The sequence below is a fragment of the Pongo pygmaeus genome, chromosome 1 (genome assembly GCF_028885625.2).
Source record: "Pongo pygmaeus isolate AG05252 chromosome 1, NHGRI_mPonPyg2-v2.0_pri, whole genome shotgun sequence".
NCBI lineage: Eukaryota > Metazoa > Chordata > Mammalia > Primates > Hominidae > Pongo > Pongo pygmaeus.
Genome location: NC_072373.2, coordinates 213,645,944 through 213,656,072, shown reverse-complemented (window position 1 = coordinate 213,656,072; position 10,129 = coordinate 213,645,944). Strand labels below are relative to the sequence as shown.

The 10,129-nt window shown below is 51.2% G+C and overlaps 1 long non-coding RNA gene across 1 annotated transcript; it reads left to right on the top strand.

Moving 5' to 3' along the window:
• The first annotated feature begins 2,786 nt into the window (after positions 1-2,786).
• Positions 2,787-9,371, top strand: LOC129009742 (uncharacterized). Its single transcript, XR_008492839.1, has 4 exons — positions 2,787-2,928; positions 5,925-6,125; positions 8,445-8,599; positions 9,286-9,371. It is a non-coding gene; the product is annotated as an uncharacterized LOC129009742 (long non-coding RNA).
• Positions 9,372-10,129: the final 758 nt, after the last annotated feature.

The window sequence follows — 10,129 nt, the reverse complement described above, 5'->3', positions numbered from 1 at the left end:
TGCAAGCCCATTCCTCTGAAAGCCTCATGTAAAGGGTCGCTTTACATGAGATTTTTCAAAACTGACCCCTCAGTAAAGGCACAAGTAGATTCATGCAACCAGAGGTTGCAGCTGCACAGGCTGGCTGCGAGCAGAGAATCTCCTTGAAGCTTCCTGCTTAATATCTGTGCACGTGTGAATTGAGCTCCACTCCACAACACAGGGCTGCTGCGAATGCTTGGGCAGGTTGTTCACTGCGTACAGAGGAAGAGGTGGGGCTGACTTCCCAACCGAGCGCCTCTTGCCAAGCTTTGTGCCTGAGTGGGGCTGCATCTATCCCAAAGAAGGGGCATGCTTTTTCTTACTTTGCACAAAGGTGCCTTATGGACCAGCAGGCGCCCTGCCATGACCCGGCCAGATTTGTCTTAACATTTTCAAATACTTTTTTTTCTCTCAAATTGTTGGGTAAATTGATACTGCTTCAGGGAGCTGGGCCATGTTTCTCAGGGGCTTTGTGGATCTAGCTCACAGCCTGAGAAGCTCAAATTGACCCCAGATCACAACCTCCTGCCTGGTAAATTAAGACGATGGGTTGGCTTTATCTGTAAATTAAAATGTGGGCTTTTAAATATCTTGCAGCAGGCCTGGCATGGTGGCTCACGCCTGTAATCACAGCACTTTGGGTGGCTGAGGTAGGTGGATAACTTGAGCTCACGAGTTCAAGACCAGCCAGGGCAACATAGAGAAATCCTGTCTCTACTAAAAATACAAAAATTAGCCAGGTGTGGTGGTGCACATATGTAGTCCCAGCTATTCGGGAGGCTGAGGCTGGAAGGATGGCTTGAGCCTAGGAGGTGGAGGTAGAGGTAGCAGTGAGCCGAGATCGTACCACTGCACTCCAGCCTGGGCAATAGAGCCAGACCATATCTCATAAATAAAATAAAATATAAAATAAAATAAAAATCTTGTAGTGAATGCTGTTTCTGGAAGGTTTTTGACACTAAACCCCACCAGTTGTACATGTGGTTACCTGACAATGGCTTTTCTGGGTTCTATCCTGGTTTGGGCGTGTTTTCACTGTATGGAAAAAAATGTCTAATTGCTTATTGAAGTTCCTATACATAAAGTACATAAATTTTAAGTGTATAGCCCAATGTATGTTTACATATAATTACAGCAGTGTAATCACCACTCAGATCAAGATACAGAACATTTCTAACACCCCAGAAGGCTTCTTCATGCCTGCTGCTAGTCAATGCTGCCTCCTCTAAATGTAATTACTTTTCTGACCTCTATCACCATAGGTTAGTTTTGCCTGTTCTTGAACTTCATATAAATGGAATCATGCAGTATTTAGTCTTTTGTGTCTGGATTCTCTTGCACATCAATATGTCTGTGAAGTTTATTCTTGTTACGTGGAAATGTGGTATGTTCTTTTTCGTTGTTGTATAGTATTTCATTTAATGAAGATACTACAATGTTTGTATCCCTCTCTCTATTGATGGACATTTGGGTTATTTCCAATTTGTGGTTATTGAAAGTAAAGTTGCTATGAATGTCCTTGTACATATCTTTTGGTGGGAAATGGTCTCATTCTTCTATGGTGTCTGGGAGTGGAATTGCTGGGTCATAGGTGTATTAGTCTGTTTTTGCATTGCTATAAAGAATTACTTGAGACTGGGTAATTTATAAAGGAAAGAGGTTTAATTGGCTCAGTTCTGCATGGCTGTGGAGGTCTCAAGAAACTTGCAATCGTGGTGGAAGAAGAAGGAAGCATCTTCTTCACAAGTCAGCAGGAGAGAGAGAGAGCACAGGGGAAACTGCCACTTTTAAACCATCAGATCTCGTGAGAACTCCCTCACTATCATGAGAACAGCACGGGGGAAGCCACCCCCATGATCCAATCACCTCCCACCAGGTTCTTCCCTTGACACGTGGAGATTACGATTTGATATGAGATTTGGGTGGGGACACATATCACAGGGAAAGTATGTGTTGTGCTCCAAGTCTAATAGATACTGCCAACAGTTTTCCAATGTGATCCTACCAATTTCCATTCTCACAGGGAGTGTCTGAGAGTTCTATTTGTTCCACATCCACATCACCAACACTTGGTATTGTGAGGCTTTTTAACTTTGGCCATCCTGGTGGTGGAGTCTTCTTTTTGTTTTCATTTGCATTTCCCTGGTGACTAAAGAAGTTGAGCATCTTTTCCTCTGTTTATTGGCCTCTTGGTATCTTTTACTGTTTTTAAGTGAAGTGCCTGTTCAATTTTTTCTTTTTTGGAGGAATAGAGTCACTTTCTCACCTAGGCTGGAGTGCAGTGGCGTGATCTTGACTCACTGCAACCTCTGCCTCCCAGGTTCAAGCCATTCTCCTGCCTCAGCCTGCGGAGTAGCTGGGCCTATAGGCGTGCACCACCACACCCAGCTAATTGTTTTATTTTTAGTAGAGACGGGGTTTTGCCATGTTGGCCAGGCTAGTCTTGAGCTCCTGACTTCAGGTTATCTGCTCACCTCGGCCTCCCAAAGTCCTGAGATTACAGACATGAGCCACCATGCCTGGCGAATTTTTTTTGCTCGTTAAAAAAATCAGGAGGTCTGCCTTTTTCATATTTATTTGTAGGTGTTCTTATAAATTCTGGATGCGAGCTCTTTGTCAGATGTAAGGATTGTGAGTTACCTCCTCTATTAGCAAATTTAACTTGCTTATTCATCAACTCATTCCAAGAGCACCAATAATGAATGGGCCAGGCCCTGTGCTGGGTGCTGGGTTATCAGAATGAGTATGATGTGGCCCTTGTTCTTGAAGACAGCTCGACCATGGTGGAGGAGACAGGCATTTAGAATGAGCAAGAAATAAAGGTGGCCGTTAAGGGGTCAGCTCCCCTCAACAAAGTCACTTTTGATTTACTTACAAAAGTTTTCTTAAGATTTCTTCAGAACCCAGGTAAGGTGAAAAGCAAGGGTTTCCCTATGCTTATTTTCTGGGCTGGGTTTTTAAATCCCTTGCAGTGAGTACTGCTTTTAGAAGATTCCTTGACTCCATCAGCTGAATGCGTGCTCATCTGCTGATCCCTCCCTTGGTTTCTGCCCTGTTTTGGGGAATGTTAGGCTGGACCCACCAGGATGTGGTCAAATTCTTGGCCCTGGAATCCAGTTCCTGGTGCTCAGTGTGGGTAAGTCAGACCCAGCTAGGAGGGCGGAGGCTTTGGTCGGGAGTTGGGGGTGGGGCCAGGCTGGCGAATGCTCTGGAAAGCTGGGTCCGGTTTAGAAATCTTCACCTCTCCTGGGAAAACTTGTCATGTCAGGCACAGCCAGACTTCCCCTCCCACCCCTCAGGCTGCCAGCCCTGATGGGGACTCAGGGGGCTGTGAGTGGCATGGGGACAGAGGCCAACACATTGGAGTGAAGTGGCCATGCTGAGGCCACAGGCGGTGGGCAGGCATGAAAGCTGGGCCCAGGACATGGAAGAAGCCCACTGCCAATCAGTGCATGAATGATGGGGGGCACCTTGGCAGGCTCGGGGACATCGTGTACTGGAGTCTGAGAACAGGCACAAAAAGGCAGTGCACAGGGCGCCGGGCAGGGCATGAGCCCTGCATTCTAGCCTGGGCCCTGTTCCTAGCTCACCCAGTGCCACCCAGCTTCTTTCTCAGTTCTCTGCTCTTGTGGCCCATGTGTCATTGAGGGCCCAACAGCTCTGACATTCTCTGTAGCTTATCTAGGAAGGCGGCACTGTGAACACCTGGGAGCAGATAGGCGGTGGGGCCTGGCCTTGGGGAGCCCAGAGTGACCACAGGGAAGCAAGGGTTGTGCTGGACAGAGGGGCCTGACACCCAGTCCCTTCCTCACACTGTCACCTCCCAGGAAGGCTCCCGACCCCAGATGGACCCAGAGCCCATGGTCCTGTGGGGGCCTCTCTATGTTCATCATCTGAGACACCAAAATAGATGCCCCTTTATCAACTAAGATGGACCCCGAGGTTAAGGAAACAAAAGTTACCTAGAGGCAGAAGGTTCAATGCCTGGTTGGCATGGCAACTCTCTAAATTCCTACCACTGCAAGAATAACCACACCTGGCCAGGTGCGGTGGCTCATGCCTGTAATCCCAGCACTTTGGGAGATCAAGGTGGGTAGATCACTTGAGGTCAGGAGTTCGAGACCAGCCCGTCTTTACTAAAAATACAAAAATTAGCTGGGTGATAGTGGTGCACGCCTGTCGTCCCAGCTACTCCGGAGGCTGAGGAAGGAGAATTGCTTGAATCTGGGAGGTGGAGTTTGCAGTGAGCCAAGATTGCGCCACTGCACTCCAGCCTGGGCAACAGAGTGAGTGAGACTCCATCTCAAAAATAACCACACCTGGCCGGGCGCGGTGGCTCACGCCTGTAATCCCAGCACTTTGGGAGGCTGAGGCAGGCGGATCACGAGGTCAGGAGATCCAGACCATCCTGGCTAACACGGTGAAACCCTGTCTCTACTAAAAATACAAAAATTAGCCGGGCATGGTGGCGGGTGCCTGTAGTCCCAGCTACTCGGGAGGCTGAGGCAGGTGAATGGCGTGAACCCAGGAGGTGGAGCTTGCAGTGAGCAGAGATCGGGCCACCGCACTCGAGCCTGGGCAACAATGTGAGACTCCATCTCGGAAAAAAAATAATAATAATAATAAAAAATAACCACACCCTTGCTAAACTCTCAATAATAGGAACTGTCAGGCAAATCGTCACATCCTTCATGACTTGGATTTACAACCAAGACCATTACAGCTCTGACTGGATGGAGGAACTGCCTGACAAACATTTTTTTCTTCTTCTTCTTCCTCTTCTTCTTCTTCTTTATACTCTTCTTCTTTTCTCCTTCTCCTTCTCCTTCTCCTTCTTCTTCTTCTTCTTCTCCTCTTCTCCTTCTTCTTCTTCTTCTCCCTCTTCCTTCTCCTTCTCCCTCTTCCTTCTCCTTCTCCTCCTTCTGCTTCTCCTTGTTCTTCTTCTTCTTCTTTTTGAGACAGAGTCTCACTCTGCTGCCCAGGGCTGCTGTGCAGTGGTGTGAACATGGCTCACTGCATCCTCGACCTTCCAGGCTCATGTGATACTTCCACCTCGGCCTCCCGAGTAGCTGGGATTATAGGCATGCACCACCATGCCTGGCTAATTTTTTTTATCTCTTGTAGAGACAGGGTTTTGCCATGTTGTTCAGTCTGGTCTCGAACTCCTGGGCTCAAGCAATCCACCTGTCTTGGCCTCCCAAAGTGCTGGGATCATAGGCATGAGCCACTGCGCCTGGCCTCAAACATTCTCTTCTGATACGCAACTGCAGACCTTAAGCCATTTCAGCAGCTTATAGAGTCTGCAAACAAGCTGTCTTTGTGTCCTACACCTTTTGCTATAAAGAACCAAATTCCACCCCATTTTAGTACTAGAACCCTAGCCCAAAGTGAAAGTGGGGTGTTCGTTACCCTATGTGTGAAAGTGGGGTGTGCAATATACTATGTGTGCCTGTGTGCATACGCTCCCCTCCCTTCATAAATATGGATAGCCTTTCCTGCAAACCTGCTGAATATGTATGACTGTATTGTGTCATACGGGCTCCATGAGGCACAAAACCCAACCTGCTCTTTTCCTCTCCCAAGAGAGAGCACATCCAGAACATGCCAGAGACTGTCTTTTCCTGGTTTGCAAACTCATACCCCTAGTAAAGCTCCTTTCTGCTATTTAGCTATCCTGGTGGTCTTTTGGGCAACATGCTTGTCTGGGAAGATCTGTCTTGTAATCTCTGCATCTGCATCAGACTCTGCCAGCCCTAGACTGGGAGCTCTCAGATGACATAGGCTGAGTCCCGCCCCAGCAGCAGCATGCCAGGTTGGGGACACATGTGAGGGTGTGTGGTGCAGCCCTGAAGAGCCTCAGGCAGACTCCCTGTATTCTTGTTTCCAACCTCCTCCCTCCCTAGGTCAGAAGGCTGGGGCAGGAGGCCAGGCAGATCACAGCGTCCATGCCTAGATGCTCCCTGACCCCCAGGAGCCAGAAGTGCTGTCTCCTGAAGGCTCTGGAAACCCGGGATCAGCCTACGAGGCACCAGGGCCGCCATGGAGGGTGGAAATGAGGACCTCAGGCCCCAGAGGGCATGCAGGCGAGGTGAAGTTCAGGAGAGGTAAGCCTAAGGACCCTCAGAGCCATCACACTACGCCCTCCACCCAAATGATGCAGACGGGAAAACTGTGGCCTAGACCGGACTACCACGGCCAAAGAGGATCTTTGTCTTGTCTTGTCCCACAGCCAGGAAGTGTCCCCCTCTTCCTGGCCTGCTGTATCCCAGGACACAGGGCGTATGTGTGGAGGAGGAAGGGCTGCAGGGCGAGGCGGCCCACACTTTGGCTCAGGACAGGGATGGGACCGGGACACACGGGAAAATAGTCTGTGGGTCCTGGGTAATGGCAGGAGCATGAGCTCAGGGTCGGGCGGCTGTCCTGGATGACCTGTGGGACTCTCTTCCTCTCCGAGCCATGCTTTGCTCAACTGTCCCTTCCTTGTGGGATGCAAGAGGACACGGCGAGCAAAGGCGTGTGCCAAGAGCTGCCACTCAATGTGGGCCAGCGAAGGCGTGTGCCAAGAGCTGCCACTCAATGTGAATCAGCGTGCTGGCCCTCCCTCCCTTTCTCCAGGGGGCCTAGGACTTTTGGGGGGAGCCTGAGGACATGCTTCACTGATGTCACTGTGGGGAATGTACAAATGGCCACCCTGCTGCTTATCGGTTCTATGTGGGCATCCAGGCTGGAGAGCAGGGAGTGGGGAGATGGAGATGCTACTGGCAGGGGCCTGGTTCCTAGAAGAGAAGGCGAGTTTGGGTGGTCCCAGAGGCGCCCATCCCAGAAAAGACAGCAGGAGGCAGGAGGTGGGCATGGAGAATGTGGAGGGGGGCGTTGACAGTTTCTAGAGTGTTCGCCACCGCCCATCTGATAAGACCTGGAGCCTCATTACCAAAGACTTAATGAGATTCGCCTTGTTTTCTTATGAGCCAGGCAAGGTGTCAGCGGAAGTGGCTTCCAGCCCCAGGCTCTGCAGCTGGCTGCTATGTGACCCAGAGCCAGGCACTGCACCTCTCTGGGCCTTAGACTCCTTTTCCATGACCTTCCTGCCTGCACCCTAACATTCAGTGTCATTGGCCGAGTTACCCATTGGCTCCCAGCCTCAGTTTCTTCATCTGCACATTAGGGATAAGTACAGCCATCCACCTGGGAGGTGTCAAGGGGGCGTGGCCCCAGCACCCAGCCCACGCACAAGTTCAGTGATCACTACCTGTCTCCCCCAGCCCTGCCTGAGTGCGGGGATCAGCAGGCTTGGGAAGGGGGAGCCCCCAGGGATGTGGAAAGTGGAGAGGGAGCACATGGGCTCTGGGGCCTCGGGGCTCCTGGGCTCTATTCTGTCTGTCTGGGAGCTGTCTCCTGCTCTCCCTTGCAGTGTCTCTGTCTCTCTTTGTTCTGTTCCTCCCTCTGTCCTTCAGTTGGTCCCTCTCCATCTCAGTCTCTGGTTGTCTCAGTCTCTCTTTGCACCTCACTGTCTCTGCCTTTCTCTGCATCTCTCTTCCTTTCCTGGGCTCTCTCTCTCTCTTTCGTCCCTGTTTTGGGCTTTCTCTGTCTCTGTCTCTCTGTTTTTCAGTCTGCTTCTTTCGGTCTCCGTTCATTTCTCTGTATGTCTTTGTCCCCTGCACTCCCTTTCTCCTCCCATGCTGTCCTCTCTGGGGGCCCCTCTGGCTTCACTGAGCCACAGGCCCAGGCTGGGGTGTGAAGAAGCAGGAGCTCCCCTGTCAGATGACGCTGGGTGCCCCAGTCAGGGCGATGGGGACCAGACAAAGAGCTCTGCGAGGGGTGGCAAAATCCTCTTCCCAGGGAAGGGAATGTGGGGGCTACTGGCCAGCTGTGGGATTGGTGGCTGAGAACTCTCATACCACTGCAAATCTAGATGTTTTTCACTTATATCAGCTTCCTGATCCGCCTGAGCCAAAGGCCTAGAAGGTCCCTGTCCTTTTGGAATGTGCAGTCTTACTTACCAGAGTGACAAGGGGATCAGAGTTGAAACAGGTGGTTTCCCAGCACAGGAGCCTGTGGGGGCTGCCTAGAGAACAGCACATTCCCTGGGAGCCAGAGCCATCTGGGAGGGCTTCCTGAAGGAGGCAGATCATGAGGGATCAGGATGGGGACTAATATGTACTGAGTGCCTGGTGGTGCTTTATAAATATCAGCAGATTGGGAGATAAGCATAGCCACCTTGTGGAGACACCTGGGAGGTGTCAAGGGGTGTGCATTGTAAAGGCCCAGAGTGCTGAAGCATCCACCAGCTGGTGAGTGGTAGCCTCGGGTGGGGCCTGTCATTGTCCCCATGCTCTGCCCACTACTGGTGTGGCTTGCCCCACTTGTGACCATTGTTTCTTCCCCTCCACCCCCAGTGCCACTTCCTCTCTCCCTTGTTGTAGGGGAAAGAACATGGGCTGTGTGGCCTTGGGTCAATTGCTTGCCCTCTCTGGGCCTTCTTATTGGTGACAGACTGGTGACTTTCTGAGAGGATCTATGCAACCTTAGGCTCCTGCACCTGGGTTACAGGGTCTTCTGGAGGGGAAGAGATGAGCAGGTAGGCTTTGACACCTGCCTGCTTTGTCCTGAGTGTCTACTATGTCATCTGCTTTAAATGCAAAGCCTCTGAGACTTGCGAATTATCTCTAAGCCTTCTCTTTTCCCGACTTTCTGGGAGTGTGTGTACCCCCATTCCCTCACCCCAGCCATCAGGGTCCTTTCTGAGATGGGCCTCCTTCCTAGCTCTGGGCTACGCCAGAACTGTAGGCCAGCAGGAACTGGAAAGTCCGCACTCACTCCCTGGGAGGCTCCAGGCTCTAAGGGGTGCTGGAGTGATGGAGTTGGGCGGCCAGTGCTCAGAGGACCTTAATGGTGTGGGGACAGCTGGAAACTGGTTGTCTCTTGAACCCTCTTGCCACCAGGCCTCTGCCCAGGAGGGCTGTTGGGGGCCAAGAGGCCAGACACCAGACAGTCACACCTTTGGTAGGGCTGAAGTCGGGGGTTTGTAACACAATGGGAAGGACTGGGGCTGGCAGTCCCTGCAGCCTATAAGCACCAGCAACCCATGAGGGGACACAGGCACCCTCTGGCCTCATCCTCTTTGGAGCCAGTGGGATGTAGCAACTAAAATACAAGCTCTGAAGTTTCATGGACTGGAGTTGCATCTCTGCTTCCATCCTAATTAGCAAGAGACCTTGGCCATGTTGCTTAAACTCTGACACTAGATTTTCCCCCTCTGCAAAGCAGGGACAATAGCAGTGCTCCTCTCCCGGGTCAGTTGCAAGGATTAAGGGTGATGTCTGCAAAGTGCTTAGTCAGAGCCAGCATACCATAAGTGCTCAATAAATGCTGGCTCCCATTATTAGTATCCCTTCCCTCCACGCCCTCAGCACATCCCTTTATCATGGTGGAATAACCAACTGCCTGGTAACAACATGTTCACACTTCCACGCTCCCTATCAACCACGCTCACCTATAAGGCAGGCTGTGACCACCTCCTCTTCATCTATTCATTGCCTGGCCCATGCTAGGGGACCAAGAAATGTTTGCTGAATCAACGAGTGATTTTGGGAAAGGTGCTGAGCCCTTCTGTCCCGTGAAGGTCTTGCGAGATAGGGTCTCACCAGCAACCTGGATCATGAGAACCACAGCGGATGGGCCAGATCTAGATGGAGAGTCCATTGGACAGAGCTGCTCCTGTGAAAGAAAAATTTTTCAAGAAACCATGGCAGGGGGCCAAGAATCCAAGTTCCTAACTCTGGGACCAGTTTTCTGTCTTTTACCTCGGTTTGCCTCTCCCTAGCTGTGTGGTTTATGGCAAGTCACTCTATGCCTCTGTATCCACGTGTTCAAGGAGGCAGCCGGTCCAAGGGGCCTTCATAGAAGGGGCTGCCAAGATGTGAGCCCTGCATTGGGGGATGCCCCACAGAGGTGGTGCCCCCGCACCTCCTTTCCAGGTGTGAGTGTCCCCCAGCTCTGAGTGAATCAGTAGGAGGTGTTGGACCTGGGCTGATTCTCACAGTGGGACCTCAACTCTAGCCCCAGGTTGGCTGACACTGGAGGACTTTGGGTCGCTGTTCTGGCAGCT